Raw genomic sequence first — 6286 nt, forward strand, 5'->3', positions numbered from 1 at the left:
CCGTCGTGCCCGCCAGTCCGGCTGTGTCCGCGGTCCGAGCAGCGCAGGGGCGATGGACGAGCTCCTGCAGCCACCCTCGCGGTGCGATTCCCGCGAGTCCCTGCCTTGCCCAGCGGTCGGCGTCGCCCGCCCCCACCCCGGGACTGACCAATGAGGGGGCAGGGGCGGGGCCTGGGCCCGGGGGCCACGCCCGCGAGGGGGCCCGGGGCTGCGGCCGGTGAGCGGGTGGTACGACCCCGAGGTGCTACCTCGGCGTGGCGGGCGGGCGGCCCGGGCGAGGGGCTCGCAGCCTGGGCGTCAGCGTGGTCATGGCCGTCGTGGCTCCCGCCGCGGGCCTCGGCGCAGAGATCCTAGGGCCGCGGCGCCGTTCCTGTCCCACTAGTGGTGAGGCCCGGCCGGCGCTGCCCGGCCGCCCCGCAGTGGCATGCGGGGGTCGCCGTGGCGTGCTGCAGGCGCCTCCTTCCCGGCACCTGCTCAGCTGCTCCTCCCTGCGCCCCCACCTGGCTCCTGCGTGCGCCCGGGCAGCGCCCCAGGAGGGGCCCCCCCGCCAGCCCTTGCTGCGCGGCCTGCGACCCCTGCGCCCCCAGTACTGATCCAGCTTTGCGGGGGAGACGCGCACCCGCCTCTTGCCTTTAGCCGGGCCAGGAGCTCTGGGGCCCTTCCGGAGCACCCGGGAGCTACCTGTGTGCGCACATCTTCTCAGTCGCCACGGCCCCGGTGCAGGCCTGGCAGGAGAAGGATCCCCGCGGAAGTGCCTCGACTAACTCAGCCCCTTTCTGCACACTCTGCTCTTCCCTGGGCGCGCTGTCGCCTTACTTATTCCTGCGTGGTTCAGGCGCTGCAGAAGGGGAAGGCACCTAGACTGCACTGGGAAGGCCCCTGGAGTTGACCTGGAGCGCCAGGAAAGGTCAGTGGAGGGAAGTGCTCCAAGCAGAGGGAAGAGCTTGTGCCAAGGCCCTGAGACCCCGGCGCGGGAGCCTAATAATGGCAGTTAACAGTCAGCACTTGCCACGCGCAAGGCATGTTCTGAGTGTGTGTCTCTTGTCGTTTCTGTGATGCTTGCACATCGTCAGGGGGTACCTACCATTGGAACCTCCTCTTTTAACAAATGAGGAAACTGAGTCACACAGCGGTTAAGGGACTTAGGCCAGGTCACACAGCAGCAGTAGAGCTGGGCTGGGGCAGGGGGGCAGCTGCTCAGTGGAACCTGGAGAGCCCAGGGGGCAAATGGCAGAGGCTGAAGGGGCTGGCCAGGGAGGGACTGCAAAGGGCCTCACAGGGGCTAGACGAGGGCCCTGGGCACCAGAGATTATGGTGCCCCCCATGTGGATTGAAGATTAAACCACCAAGCAAGTGTATAATGCCCCCCAAAATCACATTTTGAAGTCATCACTTCAATAAAAATGTCTATATTAAATAAATTATTAATGTAAATAGTCATTTGCTGGCGCCTTAAGCACATGCCTAGTCTGTCTTTTACCAAAGAAGTACATTTCTGCAAGGGTAAATAATAAAATGAAATAAAATAAATATTATTATTACACTATTCAGAGCACTAAAAGAACTACTTTTTCCTGATTACAAAGGTAACTTGCTTTTGTAGAAACTTTTGAAAATAGTTTCATAATCACTTTTGCACATCGTCAGGGGGTACATACCATTGGAACCTCCTCTTTTAACAAATGAGCAAACTGAGGCACACAGCGGTTAAGGGACTTACACCAGGTCAGTACAGAAAAGTAAAAATATTACCCCCAACAAATTTTAAAATCACCCAAATCCCTGTTTCCAGAGATAACCACTGGTAATATTTGATGTCTCTTTTTCTTACACGTATGTGTATTTTTTAATACAAAAAACAGGATCTTACTTGCTTTATTTGCTTCACGTTATATTGAAATATTTCACTATGCCATTAATTATTGCACACTTTTTTTACTGGCTTCGTGGTATTTTTTCATAATATTGCTATCATAATTTATTTAATCAAGCTTATGTTATGGGATAATATATTTATATATTATATAAAATGTTGTTATGAACAATCTTGTAGAATAATCTGTGGACATCCATGGTGATTTCTTTAGGATGAATTTCTAGAGATGGATTTTTGTTTTTTTTTGTTTTTGAGACGGAGTCTTGCTCTGTCACCCAGGCTAGAGTGCAATGGTATGATCTTGGCTCACTGCAGCCTCCGCCTCCCAGGTTCAAGCGGTCTTTGTGCCTCAGCCCCCTGAGTAGCTGGGATTACAGGCGTGCGCCACCATGCTTGGCTAATTTTTGTATTTTTAGTATACACAGGGTTTTGCCATGTTGGACAGGCTAGTCTCGAACTCCTGGGCTCAGGTGATCTGCCCACCCCAGCTCCCCAAAGTGTTGGGATTATAGGCGTGTAGAGATGGAATATTTGAATCAAAGAGCATATACATTTTTTATGGTTTTTGATACTTATTATCTGTTGCCTCAATAGCATGAGGGTGCTTATTTTCTATCACCCTTACCAACACTAGATATAACTGTTAAATACATAAATAAATCAATCTCTGCTGGTTCGATAGATGAAAACTTCTCTGCTGTTGTAACTTGCATGTGGAGGGTTGCTATACACTGCTCTCTTGTTTTGAAACCCTGTCCTCCCCTGGCTTCAAGGACGCCTGCTCCCTTGCTGACCACTCCTCCCTGCCCACTTCTAAAACATGAATGTCCACTGGGTCTGTCCACAGTCCCGTTCTCCCCTTAGATTCGACCTGGTGATGAGCTCATCCACTCTGGCTTCAGTGCTGCCATACAGTCACACCCAACTCCAAATATATTAGCAGGGCAGGCCTTCCTGCTAGATGCCAGAAGCTATATCCAATGACTGATAAGACATGACCAGAGCCAGAAGCCAAAACCCTGGCGCAGACATGTCCCTCCCTCCTGTGGGCAGTTCAGTCTATTGATTCTACCTTCAAATGCCTCTTGAATCCCTGAGCCTGTGCACGCTCCCTTGCGCTCAGGTGTTTCATGGAGCACCTCCTCCCCACTGGTCTCCTTATTTCTCATCCCACCACCCACCCCACCCAGCCCTCACTCATTCCACAGAATGCATATTTCCAAATGAAAATCTGAATCCTTCCGTGGCCTTTAATTGCTTATAGCAGAATTTCCCCAGGTGAGGATTGTGAGGGCTTTCCTACAAAAAGGGTTCAGTACACACTGCACTATATATTTCCCCCTTGGTAGAGCCCTCATGCACTTAGCACTTTGTAAGCTCTAGAAGTCCTGCAGTAAAAATAAATAAATAAGTAAATTAAATAAATAAATAAATAAATAAAAACCTGTTTAGCCTTAACTTGGCTTCAAATGCATGTGACTATAGCTTTTTAGTTTTTTGAGGACCACATCTTGGGGACCAGCAAGGCACAATGTGATAAGTGCCCAGGACCCAGTGGTCTGGCATCATCACCTGGCCCCTGCTGCTGACCCATCTCCATAGTCTTTTTTTTTTTTTTTTTTTTTGAGACGGAGTCTTACTCTGTTGCCCAGGCTGGAGGGCAGTGGCGAGATCTCAGCTCACTGCAAGCTCCGCCTACCAGGTTCACACCATTCTCCTGCCTCAGCCTCCCTAGTAGCTGGGACTACAGGCGCCCGCCACCATGCCTGGCTAATTTTTTTTTTGCATTTTTAGTAGAGACGGAGTTTCACTGTGTTAGCCAGGATGGTCTCGAGCTCCTGACCTCATGATCCGCCCGCCTCGGCCTCCCAAAGTGCTGGGATTACAGGCGTGAGCCACCGTGACTGGCCAATCTCCACAGTCTTATCTGGCTGCTAACTCCATATACTTGGCTGCAGTCCCATGAGAATACTTGTAGTCCTCCTACCTGCCCTGCTGTTGACACTTCTGTTCACCTGAACATGTAATTTCCTGTACCAAGAAGGGAAACCCCTTTCCCTGTCTGGTCAGGTGTTACCTCCCTTTAAGATGCAGTTGAAGCAACACCTCCTTTTCCTGATGCCCTCTTCACCTTCATGAGCAGAGCCATTTCTTCCTTCCTCACTCTCTCAACCACTCCTTTTACAAAATAGAAGGGCATGTATTCACATGTTTGTTCCCTGCACTAGGCTGAGAGCTTCTGCAGGCAGGGACCATCATCTTAATTTACGTTTGGATCCCAGTGCAAGGCTTGCATTTAGGGTTTCAGTAAATATCTGTGAAACAGAGTAGCCTCTGTTTCTCTGAAATGGCCTCTGAAAACAATAGTCTCTCAACAGTTCCAAGGAATGGATCTCGCAACCTTCATGAACTCACTAAGAAGTGCTTCCGTTAAGAAGTGCTCATTATTTCATGGAGATGAAGAACAGAAGCACCAAGCTGTGTTAAAGTGAGGAGTCAGTGGCCAGTGAGGCACACTCTCTCGCTGTGTGACCAGCTCTCTTGCACACCAGCAAATCCATGAATTTTCATGACTGAAACCATAAGCTTAAATTTATGACTGCTAATACCTACTGCATATAGAATATGGAAAGAAACAATTTTAAAAAGCAGAGAAAAGTTTTCCATAAGAAAGATACTACAGGAAAGGCTGAGTGCAGTGGCTAACGCCTGTAATCCCAGCAGTTTGGGAGGCTGAGGCGGGCAGATCACCTGAGGACAGGAGTTCGAAACCAGCCTGGCCAACGTGGTGAAAACCCATATCTACTAAAAATACAAAAACTAGCTGGGCGTGGTGGTGGCGCCTGTAATCCCAGATACTTGGAAGGCTGAGCCAGGAGAATCGCTTGAACTCGGAAGGCGGAGGTTGCAGTGAGCCGAGATCGTGCCTCTGCACTCCAGCATGAGTGACAGAGTGAGACTCTGTCTCAAAAAAAAAAAAAAGGAAGGAAGGAAAGAAGGGAGGGAGGGAGGGACGAAGGGAGGGACAAGAAAAGAAAAGAAGGAAGGAAAGAGAAACATGCTACAGGAATGGAGATTATCTCATGTTAACAGCGACACATTTAACCTTTGCATTTGTGATCTGAGGACCTTTTAATTCTATCACAGGATCCTATAGTGAGGTCCTAGGTCATGCCTGTGTCAGCTTCAGAGGCCACCACGAGGTTGGTGCATTGTAACGCCTCATTAAATGACTGCTGAGGGCCCAAAGGGTGTCTCACTTGCCTTCCCGGCTGGGTGCTGCTGGGAAAATTCCAGTTCATCATGTTCCCAGGGTGTGCTTACACGTCATAAAGAAACAAATAAACATAACAAGGCAGTCCTGTCTTCATGGGGGAGTCTTTAGTCAATGGGTCAGGTCACCTTCTGTTAGTAGACTAAATGCTTCAATTAAAAGTCAGGGCCGGGCACGGTGGCTCATGCCTGTAATCCCAGCACTTTGAGAGGCCGAGGTGGGCGGATCATGAAGTCAGGAGATCGAGACCATCCTGGCTAACATGGTGAAACCCTGTCTCTACTTAAAATACAAAAAATTAGCCGGGCGTGGTCGTGGGCACCTATAGTCCCAGCTACTCGGGAGGCTGAGGCACGAGAATGGCGTGAACCTGGGAGGCGGAGCTTGCAGTGAGCCAAGATTGCTCCACTCCACTCCAGCCTGGGCGACTGGGCGAGACTCCGTCTCAAAAAAAAAAAAAAAAAAGTCAGAAGACGGGCCAGCATGGTGGCTCACTGTTGTAATATCAGGACTTTGAGAGGCCAAGGGGGGGCAGATCACCGGAAGTCAAGAGTTCGAGACCAGCCTGAAACCCCATCTCTACAAAAAATACAAAAATTAGCTGGGCATGGTGGCGTGCATTTGTAGTCCCAGCTACTGGGGAGGCTGAGACAGGAGAATCACTTGAACCCAGGAGGCGGAGGTTGCAGTGAGCCGAGATCACACCACTGCACTCCAGCATGGGCAACAGAGCAAGACTCCATCTTAAAAAAAAAAAAAAAAAGTCAGAAGATGGATGAGGTGGCATGTGCCTATAATCTCAGCTACTTGGGAGAGAGAGTTGGGAGAATCACTTGAGCCCAGGAGTTCAGGCCAGCCTGGGCAACACAGCAAGACCCGGTTTTTTTTAAAAGTCAGAAATTGTCAGATGATGTAATGAAAAAAAGGCAAGAACAAGTGACATGCTCTCTATAAGAGATGTTCTGTAAATATAAAAACACAGATAGGTTGAAAGTAAATGAGTTGAAAAAGATATATCATGCAAATAAAGGAGAAATAAGCCCGGAGTGGCTATATTAGTATCAGGTAAACTAGACTTCAACATAAAGAACATTAGCAGAGATAAAGATGGATTCATTGCATCAGAATGCATCCTA

General features: G+C 49.5%; 1 long non-coding RNA gene across 1 annotated transcript; it reads left to right on the forward strand.

The window, feature by feature from the left end:
- Positions 1 to 207: 207 nt before the first annotated feature.
- LOC116472270 (uncharacterized) lies at positions 208 to 1421 on the forward strand. Its single transcript, XR_004249059.2, has one exon. It is a non-coding gene; the product is annotated as an uncharacterized LOC116472270 (long non-coding RNA).
- Positions 1422 to 6286: the final 4865 nt, after the last annotated feature.

The sequence above is a fragment of the Hylobates moloch genome, unplaced genomic scaffold (genome assembly GCF_009828535.3).
Source record: "Hylobates moloch isolate HMO894 unplaced genomic scaffold, HMol_V3 SCAFFOLD_8, whole genome shotgun sequence".
Taxonomy (NCBI): Eukaryota; Metazoa; Chordata; class Mammalia; order Primates; family Hylobatidae; genus Hylobates; species Hylobates moloch.